Source organism: Apis mellifera, linkage group LG16 (assembly GCF_003254395.2).
Source record: "Apis mellifera strain DH4 linkage group LG16, Amel_HAv3.1, whole genome shotgun sequence".
Taxonomy (NCBI): Eukaryota; Metazoa; Arthropoda; class Insecta; order Hymenoptera; family Apidae; genus Apis; species Apis mellifera.
The window spans coordinates 3,920,740-3,944,847 of NC_037653.1; the positions used below are offsets into that span (position 1 = coordinate 3,920,740).

At 42.1% G+C, this 24,108-nt stretch overlaps 1 protein-coding gene across 5 annotated transcripts in view; it reads left to right on the top strand.

Moving 5' to 3' along the window:
• Positions 1-24,108, top strand: part of Antp (homeotic protein antennapedia) — a 155,653-nt gene that overhangs the window by 39,311 nt on the left and 92,234 nt on the right. Inside the window, exon 2 of one of the 5 annotated variants that reach the window (XM_026445698.1) lies at positions 20,476-20,542. The exons of 2 other annotated variants lie outside the window; for them this stretch is intronic. The gene's annotated coding sequence lies outside the window, so the exon portion shown is untranslated. Of the gene's footprint in view, positions 1-6,402; positions 6,999-19,310; positions 19,973-20,475; positions 20,543-24,108 lie in introns of those variants that run through there. 2 more of the 5 variants (XM_016916896.2, XM_016916900.2) reach the window with 2 other exon arrangements.

A 24,108-nucleotide genomic window follows, 5' to 3' on the forward strand; every position in this document is an offset into this window, starting at 1 on the left:
TCTGAGAGAGGCCTTTTCCTTTCTTTCTTTCTTTCTTTATTCCTTTCTTTTTTTTTCGCCAGATAGCGGTCGCCTCGCCACAGGGCCAGGATCTAAATCGGAGGGTTGCTCGGGACGAGTGGCTTTCAGATACAAGGGGTAGGTGTTTGTCAAGACGATAGTAGAGGGGTAAGTCTGCGGTGGCAGATAAGGGTGAAAGAAGTAGCGGGAGAGAAAGGTTCTCTGGCGGGGGTGGAAATGCTCGTACCCACTTTCCCGTGGTTGGAGAACAGGAGCGAGGGTGGAGGAGAGGCCCTGTTGCAATTCGACTCCCCCTCCCTATATTTAATTTCGTTGCTCGATTGTGGCGAATAAGAATCGTCGTCTAATCTAAATCGTGATCCTATCTTCCTGAAATTTATCATTCGATAAATTGTGTTCCCTTTGTCCTCCTTACTTGGGATATATATATATATACATATTTGAGTAGACATGTTTAAATATCTTTCAAAATATGCAGCACAACTTCCAATAATGATTCTTCTGTTGATTACTATTGTTACTATTGTATGTGGTAATGATTAATCTCTTTGAAAAGATTTTGTAGCTTTGAATATAGATGGAGGAGCATAGACAGACATAAATTTTCATCCTGAAAAACAGAGATGTTAATAACTCTTTCGAATCGAGTGATATATATATATATACATATTTGAGTATTTTTCAAAATGTGCAGCACAACTTCCAAACCATTTAAATGATGATTCTTCTGTTGATTACTATTGTTACTATTGTATATGGTAATGATTAATCCCTTTGAGAAGATTTTATAGCTTTGTATATACTTGAGGTGGAAGAGCATAGACATAAATTTTCATGCTGAAAAACAAAGATGTTAAAGATTAATAACTCTTTCTAACCGAACGATATATATATATATTTGAGTATTTTTTAAAATGTGCAGCACAACTTCCATTTAAACATTCCAATGATGATTCTTCTATTCATTACTATTGTTACTATTATATGTGATAATGATTAATTCCTTTGAGAAGATTTTGCAGCTTTGAATATACTTGAGCTAGAGGAATATAGATATAAATTTTCATCCTGAAAAATAGAGATATTAAAGATTAATAACTCTTTCTAACCGAATATACTTGAATTGGAGGAATATAGATATAAATTTTCATCCTGAAAAACAGAGATATTAAAAATTAATAACTCTTTCTAACCGAACTATATATATATTTGAATATTTTTTTAAAATGTGCAGCACAACTTCCAGAATATTTAAGCATTTCAATGATGATTCTTCTATTCATTACTATTGTTACTATTGTATATGGTAATGATTAATCCCTTTGAGAAGATTTTATAGCTTTCTATATACTTGAGATGGAAGAGCATAAACATAAATTTTCATCCTGAAAAATAGAGATGTTAAAGATTAATAATTCTTTCGAAGCGATATATGTATACATATTTGAATATCTTTCAAAATGTGCAACACAACTTCCAGAACATTTAAACATTCTAATGATGATTCTTTTGTTGATTCTTCTATTGTTACTATTGTATATGGTAATGATACAATTAATTCCTTTGAGAAGATTTTGTAGTTTTGAATATACTTGAAGTGGAGGAGCATAGACATAAATTTTCATCTTGAAAAACAAAGATGTTAAAGATTAATAACTCTGTCTAACCGAACAATATATATGTATACATATTTGAGTATTTTTTAAAATATGCAGCACAACTTTTAGAACATTTAAACATTCCAATGATGATTCTTCTGTTGATGATTACTATTATTACTATTATATGTGGTAATAATTAATCCCTTTAAGAAGATTTTATAGCTTTGTATATACTTGAGATGGAGGAGCATAGGCAGATATAAATTTTTATCCTGAAAAACAGAGATGTTAAAAATTAATAACTCTTTCAAAGCAATATATATATATACATATTTGAATATTTTTTAAAATGTGCAGCACAACTTCCAGAATTCTTTTGTTGATTCTTCTATTGTTACTATTATATATGGTAATGATACAATTAATTCCTTTGACAAGATTTTGTAGCTTTGAATATACTTGAAATGGAAGAGCATAGACAGCCATAAATTTTCATCCTGAAAAACAGAGATGTTAAAGATTAATAACTCTTTCAACCCAAGCGATACATAAATAATTTTTTAAGCGAGTTAATTAAACTCTGATCCCCTATGTATGACCAGGAAGCAGTGATATGACACTATTATTCTCCAAGCAAGTTCATGGTTGGCTCGCGAGAGGAGGAAGGAGCGACGGCCGGATAAAAAGTTCAGGACACTTTCGTTGGTATCGCGAGAATGGGAGGGAAACAGGTAAGGAGAACAGGTTGGTGGCATGGAGGGTAATGGAACACGACTCCTCGGTGCGCACCTCGCGAAAGAGGGAGAAGGCGGAGGGAGAAGTGCGACCGCAAGGCCGCAACCGCAGTGTGGGAAGTGAAACGAGCCGAGTGGCGTAGCTTTTAATGGACTGAGGGAAACAACATTAAGTTAAGAGCGTGGCGGGGCGCGAGAGTAACGCGGAAATAGTCGTGGACCACGGTGGTGCTGGCCAAAATGGGGTGGGGGTGGGACCGGAGAAAGTGCACTACGATTCATAAACCACCAATTACCCCGTTGACCCTTTCCTCTTGCAACCAGCTCGAAGAACAATTACGACTTCTCAACATCTCCCCCTTTCGTATCTTCTTGCTCTTTATATTTGTCGCTTTAATTAATCAAAATGTTGGATCAGATTTCCTTTCCTTCAACTTGATTCTCAATCTCCAGAAGAAGATTTTAAGTAAAAGAACACCTGGATAAAAAAAGAAGATTGAAAAAGAAAAGTTTGCAAAAATATATTCCTAACTTATTTAAATTAATAAAATTAATAATAGTTAATAATAATATATTCCTAACTTATTTAAATTAATAATTAACAAAAAAATATACCGTGCTGCAATTTTAATTGCAATAGTCAAGCTGTAGTTCACTCATACATATTAAAAAAAAATCGTCTCTCATTCACTTCAGATCAACATTGATCAGAGAGAGGGAGATAGAAATAGGTTATTTCCCGGTGTCCAAGTCTTTCCAGCGCACGTCCATCTCGTTATCACCGGCCAATACATCACACGCAGTTGTATCGCGCCGCGTACATACGTTTCAATCACTCAACACGTTTCGCGATTTTCGCAACCTGTCGACGGGGTACCCCGGTTCAGGCCAATCTGAAATTCTCCCAGAGATCCAGTTTAGAAGCGATGACAGTTATGGATCTCGGGCCATCGTAACGCCGTGATGTCGTTTGTCATCCCTGTGCAGCCATCCCCTGGCCCCTGATTCAACGATAGGTGGGGGGGGCGGAACGGTGGTAGAAACGCGACGAAACACCAAAGCGTGTTAACGTTCCTGCACGTGTGCTCGTCCTAATCGTGAATATGGGGTCCTCTGTTACGTAATGTACCATATTACGCAGGCTAGGATATCAAGCCATCCAATCCCTTCTGCTTGGCCCGCCTCGACGCTAGAACAGAACTGTTTCTCTGGTTAACCTCTTCTCCCCATAGCGGAGAAGTTGACAGGTAACGCGGTTGATATATTAGATTTGTCTCGTCGTTAGCGGGCACGACAATATTAGCGGCCGAGAATCGACGTGTAAATGTGTAATTTTGGTCAGCTCGATCATCGCGATGTACATCGCGGATTCAGATTGGATTAATTGAATTAAGAGAGTCTAGCAGTTTGATAAAGTGAAATTGTATTTCATGTACTTACTTTATAAAAGTGAAATTCTTTTCTTTGAATTGCGCGTGATAAATTCACTCATCCTTCGAAAAAGAAACTCAAGATTTTTATAACGACGTATGGAATGTTGGAATTTTCTACCGCACAAAGTTTTCCAATATATGTATAACTTTTCTAATATTTCACGTCGGAAAGGCTAATTGGACAAATATTTCTCTAAAATTAACGATCAGGCTATCAGAGAAAGTTATTAAAAAGTAAATAATCTTTTACCTAGTGTCTTCCTAAGTTGTTTTCTCGTCTTCGAGAAAAAGAGAAATGGAACGATCGTGAGAGAACCAGTCAATATCTTCATTTTGTTCATTTCTATCATATGTATTCGATGAGAAATTACTTTTATCGATTAAATAGTATCAAAAATTACGGATTTAAAGCGCAATTTTACTGTGAGAAAGCATATTGAACGTGCATTTTGCATCTCTCGATTGGCGAACGATCGAAAGAAATTCACCAAAGATTAAGCGACCGTTAAAAAGTAACTAGTTCGAATTCTAACCTTTCTCCATATTGATGAATTAATTGATAATTTTTCGACCACTACTCATCGATTTAACGATGTTGATACAAATTTCGATCCCATTTCGAAGTAACGCGTGCTAAACATAATTACGAAACGTCGAAAGTTAAAATATTTGTAATAAAATTCTGATAAAACAAGGAAACGATGCCGCGCGCAACGAAACTTTGGTTGACAGTGAGTGACGAATGGCGGCGCGTTCGCAGCGCCAGCTATGATTGCTTAATTCGCATGCCGATGTTCGCAAACCTGCTAGTTGGTACGTTCTTATCGTGATTTTATTTAGTGGAATAATAATTAACCATTGCATGTTTCGAATTTTGTTTCTTATAGTTTCTTGAACTGATTTCGACATTCGAGTATTCTTTGTTGCTACGATATATACATATATCGACGATATATATGTACATACGATAATAAAAATCGAGTGCGATGTATCGATAGTGCGCAAACACGCGTTCGACACAGTTGATCGTTTGTTTGGAAGATAAATCACGATTCTCGAAATTTGTGCTTCGGAGGAAAAAAATAAAAACCATTCGGAAAGAGAAATTGTCGAGAGAACCTTTTCGCTGTTTACTTTCTCGAACGATTGAGTTTTCATTGTGACGTGTTCCAAACATTCAAATTAATGCGAGAAAGTGCAGAGACCTTCGTGAATAACCCTTTCCTAGTGAATACCATTGTGAATATCGTGCTCACGCATATGTGACCGTGGTCTCTTTTATCGAAGAATAGGCACATTGGCATATAAATGCTATTAATTTAGCCAAAGGAATCCATCGACCCGTGAAAAGATCATACGTGCAGACGAATAGAAAAAAAAAAAAGAAGGAAAAAAAAAAAGAAATTACGCCGTGTTCGAATACCTTTCGTAGGGTTGCACCCTGGGGGCTATTGTCGTCGGATTCCATGGTGCCAGGCAGCCAGCGTGCAACCATAATCTTTTTAGGGGAGGGTTACAAGGCGTACCGTTCTAAACTCAAACTCCGCCCTAATACTTTGGAAAATTGTGAAAAGGCGCTGGGGAGACTATAAATTTCGGCTCATTAGATATTCTAATATACGCGCACCCTTCGCGATATTGACTCGAAAAATCCACGTAATAATTTGGTGGCCAACGGTGGAATTACAAATTGAAATTAAAGACACTGTGGAGGGAAACCGCCATCATTTCCGCGTGAGAAGCTTATTGAAATTTTTATCGAATAATATTTTGAAGCGAGGTATCTTTACAACTATAAATATTTTTAGAATTTTTTATTTTTATGGAAAATATTATTTTATTATCTTTTATAATATTAAAAAAAAATCCCAAGCAATGAAATAAATTATATTCATCGAAATATTTAAGAGTTATTGAAATATATTGTCGGAAAAATTTTCGAAAAATAATTACGATATTCATTTTGTAATTCTTAATTGATCAATAATCGAAAATCTCGTTACAAAATTAAAAATTGATTCGTTTTGAACGTAATATAATTCTCTTATCTTGCATTAAAAAATGAGATGGAAGTAAAAAAAAATAAAAAATAAAATTTTTACGAACGGATTTAATGAGCCGTTCAGGGACCTCGAAACCGGCGTTCTAGTCGAGGGCGAACGATTCTAGGTAAGCGGCGGGCTCGGGAGGAAAAAAGGCAACGAGATGCGTCGGATAACGTAATGCAGGAATGTCGCGCTTCTGGTTTTTTTTCGTCGCCGCTAAATAAGAATGAAAGCGCACGGCCAACGTGTAACTATGCGAGTGGAAATGTGGGATAAAGATTCCCGCTCTCACCGTTGCTTTCGTACCTGTTGTTCGATTAACCATTTTCCATTTTATAATTCTTAAAAACCGTCGTTGATGAAACAAACTTTTGAAAACAAAAGAAATTCCATTCCGAGATATTACGTCTGATTAAAATAAATCTTGATCCGTACACAGCTTTGTACACAGTTGTCTTAAATCTTAAACGTTCAAAGTTTAGATATACCGTTGCTCTCTCTCTCTCTCTCTCTACAGACCGAAGAAAAGTAAAACGTAAACAGCGAGGAAATGAAAGCAGAGGAAAATATAGAACGAATATTATTGCAGAGCCGGCCCGTGTGCTGACACGTGAAAGACACAAGCGTGGAACTCGGCCCCGGGACAATTCCGTAAGCCCCACCCCGCTAACCCCTACCCCACTATTCTAACCAGTCCTCCCTTTACCCCCGTCAGAAAATCCCATCATAGCGGTCGGGGTAGAGCGGGTCCATAGCACGTTGGGTCCACCATAGTAAATCAGCCAGTCGCAGGCGGTCCTTCTGATCCGGCCGAGCCGGGCTGCCGTAAGACGCGTCAACTTAGCCCGTCCCACCCGCACCATCCACACGAAAGTAGTGAAATAACTCGTCTAAGTAACTCTATCTACCCCGTGGAATCGCTTATGGCTCATAAACGCCTCGTAACTTAGCCCGGTGGCACGCGCCCTCTAGAAATACGGCCGTGCACCGCAGAAAGAGAGAGGCGGACACACACCGTGTTATCCATCACCGAGCCGTTCGTTCGTCCACAAAAGTGTATTTTTTAACCGTGATCGACGTGTGTGCGAGACCTTCTCCGTGCGAAGATGACATCCGAACGACGATTCCTGATTAATCGAACGCAATGGAGATCATCGAGATCAGGTAATTGACGAATATACGCTTGGCTCGTAAGTGTTAGGTTATGCGTCATTTAACGTATTTCTGTCTCGCGTCTCTTTTCGTAAGGAGATAACGAAGCGTGTGTTTATGTTTTCGAACGATTCGCTTCGGTTCTTATTTACAATTATCATGTTTTCAAGCTTCGGAAATGCGTATTGCGAAAATTATATTTATCGGTCGCGTTCGTTACAGCATCTATTTTCATATATTGTTGTTCGATACAAATAAATAGGTGTAATTTATTTTTTCCTAACCAAATTACTGAAAATTCACTGCGGCTAAATATTATCTTTCAACTGTTTCGCGTAGTCTTTTTCTCTCGCCGATAAATTACGGCGGGCTAACGCAGGCCAACGATGTAAATGGGATTTTTCGGTACGCAGGGCACGCGTCTCCCCGGTTTAATTCGCGGCGCAAATTCGCGAAAGTTCATTTACGATAGATCCGTTAAAAACAGGGGATAATAGCCCGGTCGGAATGAATCATCGCCGGTTCCCGAACGAACGGCTATAGAAATTAATTAAAATTAATGAAGCGTAAACGGAAGTAACGATAACATGACGGATCGACGCATTTACAAGCAACTCTTCCCCCTTTCTCTGTTCAGTGTGAACGATAGAACGCTGAATTTTGCGATCGCTTAATTCACTTTCCATTGACAAAAGCAAATCGTCTCTCTGTCTCTAAGTGTTCTATACGAATAACCTTTTTTTCGCCGAATCATAATTTTGAGGTTAATATTTTACATATTATCTCATTAATCCAAATGTCATGCTTCATGAAATACTCGAATATTTTTTATTTACTTCTTATAGTTTTGTGAATAACAGCTAATTCTTAATTTCATAATTTCGAATATACTGAAATATTAATATCGTACGTATAAAAATTCGATCGGAAAAATTACTAGGACTAGTGGCGATCTCTAGCGGACGCGAAAAAACTTAAAACGAGCAAACCGTACACGAGAGACGTGAAGATTTATTTTCGAGCAGAGAAAAGAATTTCTTATTTCTGTAAGTAATTTTTACTTTCGCAAATATGTCTCGACCGATAAATTTGCACGATCTCTCGAAATCGTTAACGTTAGAGTATTCTAATCTTTTTTTCAAATTCAATACCATCAATTCCTAACCTCTCTAAACATACATTCGCGAAAAAAGCTAGTAAAACTTTGCCACAGTACACAAATTTTCGGGTAGTTCGAGAGTTTCATCACACCAACAGTGACGTTCAGCACGCGTGTATATGTATACATGGAGGTACGAACGGTCGCGTTTCCGCGTATATAAACGCGATACGTGTCCTGCGTTTACACCGTTGATGTATGTTCTCGGCAACGATCGATCTCTCTCACACGAACTGCTAATTGTGCGGCATCATAACTCTCCGCGTGTGCCTCATCCCTCTCTTGCGTCTCTCTCTCTCTATCTTTCTCTTCTCTTCTCTTCTCTTTCTCGCTCACTTCCGCGATACGCACGTACACACCACACTTCCCCACTCTTTATACACTTTATACCAACCGCGTTAGGAGTGTTCGTGTATTATTTCTCTACGATCGGTAGTGTGCGTCGGTGCACGCTCGAACGCGAGTAAGAGTTGCACTGGTTACACGGTGTAACGCCGCTATTATAGTTGCTCCATAGTGAACGGGCGAAGAGAGATGGGCACGACAAAGGGGTAAGCGGCGAGTACATTACTGTAACGTTGTTTACGGGGTGGCTGGACAGTCTTTCGCCCCATTGCCGATTACCGACTATTCCATTTCGATTTATCATTCGTACTCCATGTGTCCCCCCCCCCCCCCTTAATTGCTCTCCAATTTTTTTTAAACGTCGATCGCGATTATCACGGCAAAGTATTTTAATTCCACGAGGAAAATACCATCGAATTTCGTGTAACGAATTTCAAAGTAATCGTTGTGAAATTATTTCTCGAAACTCTGCCTAAGTTACCCATTTTCTCCGGGTATTATTGAAATTCTCGCGATTTCGTTTTATCACATCGATCGCCAAATTACACATCGTGATTTAAGCGATTTCAAACTACGTTATTTAAAACCCAAAGTCAATTTGTTTTTATATATTTCGATTTTTTTTTTTCAACTTGATGTTAAAATTATCCTTTTTTCCTAGAGAAGTTGCGCGGGCAGGCATCTATGAGCAAATAGGGAAAAAAAGAATTGACAATAAGAAAAGAAGGAGTAATAAAAATTGCCTTCGTAACTCAACCGAAGGATTCTGGCGTTGGATGAGAAAGCAATGGAGGGAACGAAGCGGGTGGAATCGAGGTTCTCTGTCTCGACGAGGAGGCGACATTGGCACGGTAATTCTCCCTGTTTTGTGCGAAGAAATGACGCATTTTATAATTCGTATAATTCGTCGAATGAGAGGTGGGCTAATGGCGGAGAGATGCGCGTTCGAACGTGGACACGAAATTACAGGACACCCGGGAGCATCTCTCTATAGATCGTCTTGTTCCACTCCTCGACCTTTTACGTCTTCATCGAGTGATCGCACGCGTTAATGCTCTCGCAAATTGACCGCGCGATGCCCGATTAGACACGAGCCTCGGCAATTACGGGGTAGATAATCTGCAATTACGTGTAAATATAGCTATGCCACGTCGACGATTCCCCCGGATGTTTTATCGTATAAAACTTTTACCGATCTCCACCTCCCTTGTTAGGCTACCGTGATACACACACGCTTCGCCACACCGTTCAACCGATGTCCACACCGTTTTACGTCTTGTTCGCGAAACGTTCCTATTGTATTCATAGCAGCACAGCATCTCGAATGAGTATACAATGGATAGCAATTGCACAATCGTCGTTTATCGATCCTCGAGAAACGATCGAGCGACGCGCGAGAAACGACGAAACGACGCACGAGCTCTCCACGCACGCGTTTCTAATTTGTTGCTTCTCCGATTCCCTCAATTTTTCATAATTTTCCCCACAACAAAACCATCTGGATAATCTTCCTATATTTCTTATATTTCTTTCTTAGGTTACGTATTTTTTCACTTCACTCGAAGTGTTCGAATCGGAATGCACGTTATTTCAAAAAATAATGTTAAATTGAAAAATATAAAATTCGTTATACTTTCGTTCTTACGCGATAAAACTGCTCGAATGTTGGAGAAAATCGATAATTTCAACGTTGTCCTTCAAGCGAACGTAAATAAACCTCTCTCGCCGTATCTTAACGATTGAAAAAAAAGTAGCAACTGGCGAGGCGCAATATGGCGTACGGTCATTTGCGTCGAGCTAGCTCTCGCCACAAGGATCGTCCACCAGCGACAAAGAGTCGCGATTCGCAACGCGGCCGCGCGCGCGGTTCACTTGAAAGAGGCCAAATGACGTAACGGCCGGCAAAGCAGTAAATTCTCCGGTGTATTTGTCGCCGGTCGAGAAGAGACCGCGTGTGTCTTCCCGTTGGGAAGAAGAGTATCGATGGGCGACCAATGGGCACCCACCAAGTTCGTTCGTGTATCCTCGTGTAGCCCGACGGACCGCATTCTTCCCCGTGACTTTGGGCATTGTTCCTGGCTAAAGCTCCTTTCTTCCTCCTTCTCCTCCTCCTCCTCCTCCTTCTCCACCTCCTCTCTTTCTTTCCGTTTTCTCTTTCCCTCTTTCTCTCCTTATATACCTCGAGTCTCGTATTCGTCCCTCGCTTCGCTCCATCCGTCGGTCTCTCTCGTTTCAAGTCCCCACCTCACTCCACTCGAGGCTCGGCCGTCCGGCTGGCTAACCGAGCGGAGGACCGCTTATAACAAGCCGGACAGAGCGGAGTTTTTGCCCCGACGCCTCCCCTCCTACTATTTTTTTTTTGTCCCTTTTTTTGCCCGCGCTAGCACACAACCGAAAAACGCCAACGGTTGATTTACGGCCGCCACGATGACCGACTGTTGTCCTCATTCGCTTATGAGTCCGGGGGCTTCTCGACCCGACCTTGGAACGACCGGGGCCCTCCATACTTGTGCTCGAAAATGTGCTCAAAAGTTTTGATTATCTGGGATCGTGCGAGATAAGTTTATACCTGGCCTGGGAAAATAATTATCCATCCCCTCCCCCGGGGATGTCTTCGATTCGAGCCCGACGGATTTTATCTTATCTTAGTTGCGGTTGACTCGTTCATTTCTTCGATTACCAATTGTATGATTTATTTATTTATAACCGGAGGTCGATGTCTCGCGGTGTCAATTGCCGATCGTTATTTCTTTAATTCAATAGCGGAATCGACGATTCCTCTGTTTCTAACGGTCATTTCTCTTTCGAGGATTATAAAACTGTTTTTGTATTTCATTTGCGACTGCGGCGGGATCGCATTCGATTTAATATAGCGGTAAATCATATATATTTTTTTTTTCCCCCAATTTTATTTTGATTATATTCCACGCGATGTGTTTTCGCGATTGTTCAGGGAATTTTGTACGAGCTTTTCGATCGTAAAATCGTATAGGAGACTTTGTTCGTCAATGGAGAAGTACGATGACTTTGTAACGGGTTTTTACGACTTGCAGCACGGTTTGTCGGATTGGACAGTCTTTCTTTTTTTCTTCTTTTTTTTTTTTTTCACTAGCTTGGTCTTCTTTTACCAGGCTTTTTCAGCCGTATAAAAATGCCAAAGCGTAGATTTATGGTTTTACAGCGGTGCTGCGGTTCTTCCTTCTGACTTTTCGTTCTCATTTGACCTTCGATGGCACGGTTTACCGAGGATTTCGAGGGTAGCCCTTTTTAGGCCTCGCTTATCTACCTTTGCCAACGCTCCTCCGTCCTTGCTCTAGCAACGATCGACGGGTGTCCCTTTTTTACTCCCCCAAGTTCTTTCCGACTTTTTGCGCGTTTACCTGAGGGCAATAATGTCGACTTCCTCCTTGACTTCCAACCGTATTATTTCCCTTTTATTCCATCCGGTAAAAACGTTGGTCAAACCTGGGAAACCTTTCCGTAATTTATCGCATCGTTGAATTTGACCAACAGATAATAGAGATAATTATTACAAATTTACTTATCATCTACTTCATTCAATTTTATTATTTATATTTAAATATTCAACGACTATCTCTTTATATATAATTAAGATATCGTGCTTATTAATGACATATAAAAATGTACGTTATCCGTAACGTATATTTAGAATAAAAATCAATTTTTATTCATTCTATCTTAATATTTTCGATATGAGATAATTATTACATATAATATGGATATGGCGAAATTATTTATATAACACATATCACGCTCGCGATCCCCTCGAATCTTTTTACGTACAATTAAATAATCTTGCCGAACGTAAACCGCTTATTGAGCAGCGAAAAAGGTCACGGAGTTAAGCCGCGAGACGCGGCTTTAAAAACGACTGTTGCACGTGAAAGTCGAGTCGCTTATCGAGGCCTCCTCCCCCACTTATAAAGATCGTAAACTATCTTTAAACGGCCTATTGCTGCCCACTTATCGGGGAACGAATCATTAACGTCGCAATGGCCCATGAATATACATTATTTTCGCATCTACGCACGGGCCGAACGGTTCGTGCACACGCGCATGCGCGCAACGTGTTCCAGAAGTTTCAGAACGTGGCGATGCGCGCGTGCACACTACGCTCGCAATTAGTCGCAAAAGTTCGTGCTTCGCCTAATAATGGATTTCCTCACGAAGAACAAATTGGTGGAACGATATATCTTTCTGGCACCCTGGCCTGAACGTGTGTATTCTTACACGCAAACCGCCTCAGATATTTAATTTGCGTGCACACCGACACGCCCCCTCTCCTCTCCTTTCCTTGATCAACCTGGAATCAACCGGCGGATATACACATAGACGGAATGTGACGGAGTCAGCGTGGGATGCACCGATTTCCATGCGGAAGAAAAAAAGAAGAGAGATCAACGTTGGCAGAGAAGTCGAGGTTGCATTTAATTACGGCCGTCGGCCACTGTTGCGTCGATACGACCGGATTCCGGAGAATTTTTCAATCCGCAACAAATTCGTGTAACGCGATCGAGCGACGGCCGCCAGCGGGTATAAGTGTATATACGTGCCGTGAGTGAGTGTAACGTTCGTGTCGCGCGACTCAATCGGTACATATCGACTGCTCGACCGATCGAGATCCTCGATCGAGATCGAGACCGCCTCGTCGTATTCCTTTTTCGGTTTATTGATGTCTCTTTATCGAAGCTGACCAACTCGCCTCTTCGTTCTCGCTACGTGGAAATCTTTTTCTGCCCTCTTTTTCCATCGCTGGAATTTAATTTGAGCTCGGTTTTTAGCGAAGCGGAACTCGAAAAAGGAACAACGACGAGCCGACGCATCGAGTGATTTCATATTTATTCGTAGGATACTCGAGAGAGAGAGAGAGAGTTTTTGCAGATTATTTTTAAAAGCTTTTAACGAGGAACGTTATCCGGGGAATTACTTAGGAAATTGGCGGGATAAATACGGTTCGGTAAGCCGGCGATAAATCAAGCAATTCCGTTGGAGATATATACGGGCGTCCCGTGTGAAATTTTTAACTCGACGCGTTTTCGGCTAATACAAAATAACTCGGCGGTTACCGAGTTTATCATAAACGTGTTTCACGCGCGTCTTCGCCGCGACGCGTGGCGACACACCGCGGAATAAAATTACGATCGCGAAGATAGAATCTTCGACGCGCTTCAACCCGTGCTTTTACACAATGGCCGTGCCCAACCCTGTCATAAATATGTCGATCAATTCGTTTCGAGCACTTGTTGCGATGTATTTCGTGTTCAAGCCCGTCCAATTTAAACGTTGACGAGTAACGAACGTGCCTATAGCTAATTATAAATAGAAACAAGCTCGCGGCTACACGAGATGGCAATGAAGAAGATATAAAGGAACGAGAGAACCGGTTATCGGTTGCCTAATTAACCAATTTATATAACGCATGAAAGTAAAAAGTGAATCAATGGTGTTTTGAGGTTATTACCCAGAATTATAATTATTAAATTGAACTACAGATATATTATCGATATATTATCATTGATAATTTTCGTAATATATCGATAATATCGTTTAGAGATAAATATGATAAAAACTATATCTTAATCCATTTCTATTCACTTCTATTATTATCTCAACGATATTTAAAATCTACTCGTAATAAAATTTTGAATAAGAAAAAAACTGGAATACCAGTTTATTTATCGACAGCAATTATTATCGATTTGTCAATCTGTCTATTTTTACCGACAAATCTATATTCTACTAATAAAACGAATCGGGGAAATTATATTAGATTCGATGAAATCTACGAGTCGGATCGTTAAGTCTGGTTTCCAGAAAAACCAGGAGAGAAAAAAACGGAAAGTCTCGGGAGAAAGAACGTACGGTAGAAAGGAGCGCGAAGAGCGTACACGCGCCCGCGGATTAAAGAGTTATTTGAGTCTCGGAGGCGGCCATAACTCTCCCGGGCTATTCCCGTCCCGCGCTCGCTCGCCCACCGGAATATTTTAACATCGGGGGTGGGTGGCTGGCTGGTCGCCTCTTTGCCGTGTGTGCGTGCACGAGTTCAACTCGATGAGTTAGACGCGCGCGCGCGCACGCTCGAAGAGTCGCGTCGGTGAGAAACGAGAGAGACGCGGCACACGTACGCACATCGACACGTGGTGTAACGGGAGGAAAGGAGGGTTGGTGGGTGAGACGACAGAGTCCGCAACTCGACGCAGCTGACAGCTGTTTCCTCGGTGGGCCGACCGGTCGGCGGGGAGGATTCAGCCTAGTCGCGCCCCTTCTATAATGGCTCCCTTTTCTTCCTTCCCCTACCTACGCCAGCATGGCTGGCACGGGTTTCTCTCTCTCCTAGGCCCGATATTACGTCACGAGCGCACGCCGCGCCGTTTATCCTTCTCTATGGACCGAGTGACGTCAGGGCTACATTCCGTCGAGCGGTGACGTAGCGAGCCGCGGCGTCATCGCCGATACACGGCCGGCGGCCGTCGATCGAAATCCGGCCGCCAGGGGCGCGGCGATCGCCACGCGAAACTGTTACGCCGATCTGTTATTCGATACACTACGCTACTCCGGCCACCGGGATTGCGGAACTGTACTGTACGGGAGCGCAATACGTTTCCTTTGATATATGACAGGGTCAACAAGGTTTTCGACTGCTCCCGAAGCATCTAGATTTTCCAACCGTCCCGTTATTGCACGCCCGCACAATTATAAACCCGACACTACGTGATCCATGATGTGTGTAGCTTCGTATTCATTATTCCTTTGCGAGTGTAAGAATAATTTGTTTCTCTTTTTTTTTTTTTTTCTTGCGAAACGAGATACGCGTAAAAAAAAAGCAATAGTTTTTATGGATGGAAAGGAAAGGTGCGAACGGGTTTAGATACGATACTGTAGATAGATCGTGATATGGATGACGGCGTAAGTACTTTCCGACCGCATGCTGTCGGTATCATCACCGATAGGTAGCAATCGTAAAACGCTTGTTTTACGATGGGCTATCGTGGTGGGAGGAGGACTGCCGGTTGAGCGGCAAGCGTCGAGTGGGGCTCTCACGGTTTACGAGCGCATAACAGACGCGTTTATGGCCGTGATCACGTGGCCTCCCCCGCATTCCTATGACTATATAACCAGGTCCCATAACCCACTACGAAGTAAACAAATCGTAAAGCTTAGTTTCGGATTTACTGACCTGGCACAATATATGGAAAGCAATACGGAAACCAGCCACTCGGCAATGATAACCAGTTCCCTACCACGATTCCAATCCTACCAATGGAGGTGTGACTGAGATATCGTTTGAGACTGAAGGTATACGAGGAGAGAATCCCACTCCCGTAATTGTCAATTGCGTAAATTAACGATTTCTGTACATTTCAAACAATTGAAAAATCGAAGAAAATAATATTTAAATTACATTGACAAAATTTTCCATTTTACATTACCCGATTATATCTATACGTATATACCGTGTTTCGTTACGGATCGGTTAATAGGTTTAACTTTCGTTAATCGATCGTTTTTCTTCCCGTATCTCGCGATAAAATCGAAGCAACGTAAGCGTCATAAAGTTTCGTGAGATAGACCTAAAAATTTGTCTTCCGCTGATTTTGCAGAGTTACAATATCTTTCGATCAATGGACCATGATGCGCCCGCGCACCCAATACTTCGTCTTTCCGTGCGTTGTTTCGTTTGTTCTCACGAATGCCGCCAGATGCCGGCACTGCTTTACGACCCCTGGCCAGTAGCGGCCAAACGATTCGATCGTTTTTATCTTCCACTTACTCTTCGCCTTTACAATTGCCATGACATAATACCCTCTATTTGCCTGCTCGAAGTTTTCGTGAAATATGCGAAAATATCATCGGCCCATAAACAACGGTATTATTTAGCATTACGTTATTATTTTTACGCGATTATTTGCCAAGGTAATTCCACGCGTTTCTCTAAAGCGCAAAACAAACAACGAGCACGGTGTTTAGCCTTAGATTATGCACGCTGTTATTCCGAAAAATTTAATAACGATCCCGATAAATCAAAACGATAAACGAGAAACGCGCGAATATTAATTTATCGTCCGTTATTTGCACAAATAAAATAAAAATATCGGTCGTTATAAAAATTATGATACTTAGAAAAATATAAATATTCCACGATCATACGTGTTATACAATAACGAAGCAATTTCGTTCGAAACATTTCATTACCTTTAATTACTCGTATTGCTCGTTAACGTAACAATTTTTATTTGAGCAGCTGAAAAAATGATATGAAAGAAGAAGGCAACGGGTATACATTGTAAAAGAAAATTTGAACTCCTTCAAGAACGAAGAGACGAGCAACTCTCTGCGTAGCCGTACAGAGCCACACCGAGGTGATTTATTCGAGTTAATTCCAATTCCATTGGAGCCGCGAGGGCAGTTGGAGGGGGCGGGAAGGGCGAGAGCGGGTGGGGTGGAGGGTGGATATTCTTATGCAATTTGCCAGAAAGGTTCAAGAACCCGGGAGATCCCGCAATTTATCTTGCCTTATGTTACGCCGAGCCAAGGCAACGGAAGATAGATGGCGTCACTGCTTCCAACCCCTCCTCCCTATTCGTCTCTCTCTCTCTCTCTCTCTCTCTCTCGCTGCCTCTCTTGGTTTCCTCGCCTCTCGGGTCACCCAAACCCCGTACAGACCCCTGCGACCACCCCTTCCCCCAGCCAATGAGGGACGACCGCGGTGGCCATCTTGGATGGAGAGTTATTGAACGAAAAAGATGAGTAAGAAACTTGTTATGGGGGTGCGTTCTCTCTGCGCCGTTGGGAGTTAGGTGGGAGAGAGAGAGGGAGGGAGAGAGAGAGAGAGAGAGATGGATAGATAGAGGAAGGGAGAAAGAGAGAGAAGGAGAGAAGACAGAGGCGGGAGGCAGACGACGAGAACTGGAAGCTGAAGAAGGGTGGTTACGAGGGGTTGTTGGCGCTATATTGATCAATTGCTTTGCCGTGCTTTGCACTACTTTCCTACTACTATAACGTAGAAACCCCTTTCCCCCTCCCTATTTGGTGCCACCACCGATACCCACTGCGTGGTCGAGTGAGACTAATTATATAACGATCGTGTTCTTGGGAATTTCAGTACTTTCAGGCATTCAATCTTCCACGCTCGGCCCGTCACTCTTACTAGATTAATTTCATTCGCGCCACGACTCTCCGTTTCTTTCCGTTTCTCGCGATTTATCGTTTTTTTTTACGCGATCGTTTTACGATTGTATTCTTAAAATTCTTCCCTATTTTTTTTTTTTTTCTCTCTCTATAATATCGCTTCTTTAATTATCGTTGCAAGTTCTTTTATTTATCACGTTTTTTTTTTATCGCATTTATTCGATCAGATACGTTGTATAACGCGAATATCGATGGGAAGAGGAACGGTACGGGTGGTCCTCCGAACGCATTTCACGAATGCTTGACGCGTTCTCGGTTTATGGACGCGTGCGCGCGCGCGCGCGAGCTGACCGCGTAACTAAATTTCGCCTTGAGCATTTTAGAGGCGCCCGTGGCCGTGCCGTCGGCACGCAGATCCGACTGCGCTACACTCTACGCATACACAACCCCCCCTCTGCTGATCGTGAGTTGTTTAACAATGCCGCAATTAGGTTGATGAATTGTGACGGGCATTCGCAAGTAATAAACACACGCGCACCGATCACACGATATTCGGTCGACACGGATTGTCGGTTGAAATGTTAGGGTGCAGGCAGAAGGAAACCGAAAATTTCAATTTGTATGCAAATACATTTGTTTGGTGCGTGTTGTTGTTGTTGTCGTAGGTCCGCGGAAAACGCGACCCGCTCGCGCATATTGTCGCCGCGCCGGGTCGGGCTGAAACTTTAACAACGTTGGAAATTTGCTTGCATATAGCGGTTTATGCATTTTTCAGTCTAACCGCCATCTATATTCGTCGCTTGGTTCATCTCATCCTATAGCTTCCACATTTAATACATTTATGGATTTCATTCTCTATAGAAATTAAAAATGAATGAAATTATTCGATATACCTATGCCAATAGCTTGCATAAAAAATGCATAATCTTTGTCTTCAATTTTTCTGTATAATTACCAGAACGAATAATCCTCGTATTGCCTATTGAGTAATAATAATAATAATCAACTGATTTGAATAAAAAGTTCGAAGCATATTCCGTGTCGTATAATTGTTGTCATTAAAAGAATATCGTCGTTAATTTTATTTATTTAAAGTAGCAATGTATTAAATTCGCGTTCAACAAATTCTTCCCGCCAATTCCCAATGGTGTTTCTTTTCTTCCCGAAAAACTTTCAGTTTTTTACCAATCGTGTTCCCTGTCTGGCTTCGAGATGGCGTTGCTCTCGCCAACATTCCGCGCGTCATCTGTGGTGATTCGGAAGAAGTTTCTAGCGAACCACCACGTGCTCGCACCCCACCAAACGACGGGAATTACAAGGAGCGGGGGGGGGGTTTCGGTTGATGGTGTGCGCGTCGAGTTCACCGGCAAAAGGTAGTGGGGAATAGACACCCATGGCATGCCTGCAACGGCGCAGAATCCCATCGATCATTCGTACCGTTTCCCCGTGTTTCACGCCGCCGTGTGTTGCACCGTGTAGAGAGAGGAGTCGACCACCACTGCCCTCCCTCTTCAACCTCCACTCTGCCCCTGACACGTCCACCCATCTCACCCCACCCCCGCGCAAATTCCCCCTACCTACACGACGTGCTGAGTCCGTGACGGTTCGGCGGGCAATGCCGACCAACCATCACGAGGCCTTACCTTCCCTATTATATTTATGTGGCGGCTCGCGGTCGGGAAGGTTTATGTGGTGTCTCCAGTCTGTCTCGTGCCACTCTTTTTTTTTTTCCTCATCCTCCTCCTTTTCCTTCTTTCCGCGTGTCCGATGTTTTAGTGTGCCATCAATGTTTGTCACTGCACCCTTCACTGTCGATGAAATCGTTTCGTCCGCATAGTCGATCCTGTCGTCTGGCCTCATCTCGATAACTCGGTGATCCTTTGTGGCGGTATACTTGTTTCCATCGTTACTACGAGTGAAGCGATTGTAATTTATAGTCGGAGTCTTTTGAACAAATCAGCTTTCATCGAAACGAAGTTTTTTCTTGTGCATCATCGAACTCTAATGCGATTATCGGTCGAGTTACGAGAATCGATCCCCGCGTATCGTTTTTGTTGGCATCTCGACGTTCGCCCACGTCGTAACCGACATTGCGTTTCGAGTCGCGCGCATAACGTATCAGTGTGTGCATCCGAAATCTCCGGTAGCATGATCGGCAAATCGAAGCGTGTACCACGTGTACAGTGGACCCAATAAGTGCGGGCGACTGTTGAACACTGACCAATGAGAATGTAAGGATGTGAGCCACGCTCCGGATACCGACGACGTTCACTTGTCCCGAAACGTGATCTTACCTTGCGCGCATTTTGACGAATTTACCTCCATTCAGCCGGTAACTTTTAATAATAATAATTTTATCTATTATTTTACTTATACTTTTTCAATATTTCACTTCCATATTCGAGACGAATAATTTTTTTTTTCGAAAATTGTAAGAAAAAATAATTTTATTTTTCTTTAAGTTAATATAAAATTACAACTTAAACAGTTTTTTTGAATTTAAAAAAAATATTTAACATTTAAATAGAACAAAATCCTAGGATATAGGACAGGATATAGGAAATTCGAAAGATATGTATAAATATTTCGAATATTATGACACGATTAATAATCTTATTCGAATGTTATTCAATTGGTTCACGGTTCGATTTAAAGGCATTTCTATCGTAGTACTTTCGTAGACACACTCTTGTACAGGTGCTTCTGCACACGAGCGTGCTTGTAAGCACATGTACGGGCCGCACGTAACGCAGAGGAGATCGTAAATCAGTCAGTTACCTATATATGCGCATATAATACGTACGCAACGTAACGGTATGTAATTTATTGTTTCAGGTAAGTGACGTTGCACCGCCCCAGGCCTTGCGGAGCACATGCGTGCATCTTCCTTTCTCGGCATAATGTAAGCAACCCACTGTACCTATTACGACCGATGTCAAACGAACGCGCCGCTGTGTGTTCGCCATGAGGATGGTTCAGGGAAACAATAATGCTAGATTCGCGTTCTACTAAAGCGAACATTCGAAACCTTGCTATCCTTACGCGACCGTTTCCTACTTTTTTACGAAAAATTTCACCGCCCCGGAATTTATTGTTCCACAATGGTCGGACAATGAGTGCAGATTTTATCTGTGGTATTCGATATACACGCGGCAAACTTTGTATCCTCCATGATCACACGCTTACAGCGTCTCTTTCGTGCTCGTACTCTTTTTATTTGCCACGGAATAATGCGCCCGTTTTAGTTTGAATTCGGGTTTGGATATTTGTTTACAGAAGTGACCTCTGCAAAGTCGTCGTGCCTATAAGATGCTTGCCTAAAGTAATGGTAAACATAGGTATCAGGTTTCGTTCAACGGTTTGTTATTTGATACGTTCAAAACTAATTTCAAAAATTAGTGGAGACGAGAAATGTAAAAATAAATACTATTATATTTTCTTATATGGATACTATAGTATATACAATAGTATTTATTCTTGATAATTATCTAAATTATTTTCTTATTTATTAAAAGAATAAACACTGTAGTATATATCTCTCTTATAGTAGATTTTTCAATTCTGGATGAAAACTTGATTTAACGGGCAAGTGTAAAGCACGCGCGCGGTTGATGCTTTGTTTACTTTGAGTACTGGCCCACGATGTTCATAAATTGTCGTCGAGAGTATAATCGCAAGATGGAGATTGTACATATAAAACTATTATTAACATCGAGGTGGGAAGGGATGTCGTCTAAGCCGTGTCTCGCGATAATAAATTATACTTGGGATTGAGCGCATCGAGCCTGTTATTAAGTCGAGTCCGCATCAAAGGGAAAATACTATTGCAACTAATTTTACAATGTTTACACAACGCAATCGCACAACTAGTATCGCGATGTAACCGACTCGAGACGATAGCGGCGGCTCTCTGCCGCGGCGGCTGTCGATACGAAATCCGGTTTTCTACCGATTTCGATACACACCTTCGGTCAGATATCCGCGCGGCGATAAGTGGACCATAAAACGAAGCGCCCGTAATACAATATATTACCGTGATGGTGTGTGCTCGGCGAGAGGGAGATAAAGGACGGTGGCCACGAGCGTTACAGGTGTAAACGGGGCCTAAACGAGGTGCGGTTATTAGCGAACACCGCGGGAGAAGGAGGAAATAATAATACGGAAAGATGGATGAAAGTGAAAGGACAAGGGATCCCTCCTCGCGTTGGGCGAGATTCGAAGGAGGAAGACGGTGGGGAGAAGAAGGGTTGAGGGGAAGCGAGGGAGAGAAATCCTCGTCAACGACGGAGCCGAGATAGGCCACACACCGGCGGCTTGTAAAACACGCGGCGAGATTAAATGCTTCATTAATGTGATTAAAGCAAAAAGCTGCGTGAGTAATGAACCGCGCTGAATCATCAGCCGGTCTTGCTCGGTCCTCCGGATTGCTTTGTTGCACCTTTGCGCGTTGCGTCTTCTATTTGCCATTTCTCGGTTTCTTACAGTTGCGTGTCGTTCTTTATGTATGTGCTTCGCGAATTAAATATTGGAAAGAATAACGTCGACATTTTTTTTTTTAATTTAATTCTTTCTCTCTAATCATTTCTCTGCAAGTTAATCTTACAGAAAATTTATTGTTATATAAAATAAAAATTACTCTGTTGCAATCATTTTTAATTAGTAAAGCAATATTTTAAAAAGCAATTCATTTTTTTATCGTCGAATAAATTTTTTTTCGTGTGAATAATATTTTCTCGGCCACGACACGATGACAATAGAAGCGAGATACTTTTCATCGTTAAATCCGATTGGACAGATTTCGTAAATACTCGGTCGGTAATTCGACACGGTCAAATCGATTTCACGAAAGAAAAGTAGTAGGAGGAGGCTGTTTCGAAGCCTGACGGTTTAGAGAGGAGAGGAGAGGCGAGTGGAAGGGAAGGGCGAGGCGGTCGGATGCAGATACCGGAATTTTTGTGTCGAGGCCTCGGTCGAGGCGGCTATCTACCCGTTCGGAGGATAAAAGTCGCGGTGTTCACAATTGGTAATGCCGATAGAGCTGCCATCGTCTTGCCATACAAACGTCCTCTCCCGGCTACATGCGGACCCGGCCTTTCTTCGCTAAACACAACGATCCGTTGCGCATTTCTTCGCCACGCGCATCACAAATGTCCAGCCAACTCACTATACGCGATACTTTGTTTCGATTGCGCGCACCTCTTGAAAATGTCCTCCACTGTTTCAAACTTGTCGAATCTTTTCTTTTGTTACATTGTTCAAAGTATTTTCTTTTTCTTTTAGATGCTTTTTCTTTTTATTCGAGTCAATATATTCTGGGTGGGAAATATAAAGAGTGGACGATTTCAAAGAATCAAGCGGATTTATTTTAGTAATAAACGTAGCAAGACTCCGTCGGTAATTAATATCTAATTAATAATCAAAATTTATGGACGCAGGAGGAACGTGTCGTGGTAGTTAGTTTCCTAACATACAATACGTATGTCGTGTAAATGTCAAATGTCGTCGCGCAACGTATGAAAACTCTCCACTTGCTGCTCTGTACCCGAGCGCCATGCATATTTTAAAATAGGCGTCACACGCTGCCACACTGTGAGTCACAAACCACTATAAATTGCATTATTAGGTCATTACCTGACTGCGGTAATAGTATAAACATTCACTCAATCCACTTTTATTTCATAACAAAACTCACCATCAATTACAATAATTTCTCTGCAATTACGAAAGAAAGCTTCTTCTAGAAAAATCAATAATATATATATACAAAATAAAATAATATTGCTTCGTCAAAGAAGAAGGAAAATCAATTAAACAAAATTAATAATAAAAATCCGTTGCCGAAAATAAAGTAGAAAAAAGTGGAAAGAATCGAGCGTCGAATGAGAGGCAACGTTCAGAGTGGACAGTTGGCCGTTTCATAAGCCGTCAATTGGCGTTCCTAAAGGCGTCAGTCTTGCGGCAGGCGTGACACTCGATCGGTACACGGCGAACGTCAGGTCGTTACAGCGGCAGATACGAGGATCTTTGACGGGGCGGTCGCACGGGCCGACGTACAAGGTGCCGTGGCTTGACGCAAAGTGCAAGGAGATGCGATCGACGATTATGCACTTACGGTGTTACCGTATATAAACGGGGCCCGTATAAGCCCCGGCGCGGGTATGCACGGCGCACGTATAGCGCGCGGACCAGGCCACGAGAGCAATGTATCTTCCTCCGTGACATTGGGGCCCGCGCTAATCGCGCGACAATCTTCGCCGCGACGAGCGAACTGGCGCGAACCCCGGAGCAGGAGGATGGAGGAGAACACCGACACACCGACTTAAGGCGGTGCACAACTACCAAGACGGAGAGTTTATGGAGAAATTGGGATTAACGCCTAGGGAATTGGACTAGCCTAACTTGACTAGAGGTCGCTACTAGCGCTTCGAAAGTAATCAAGAGTGCGCCACTTTTGCTTGTGTTTCTTTC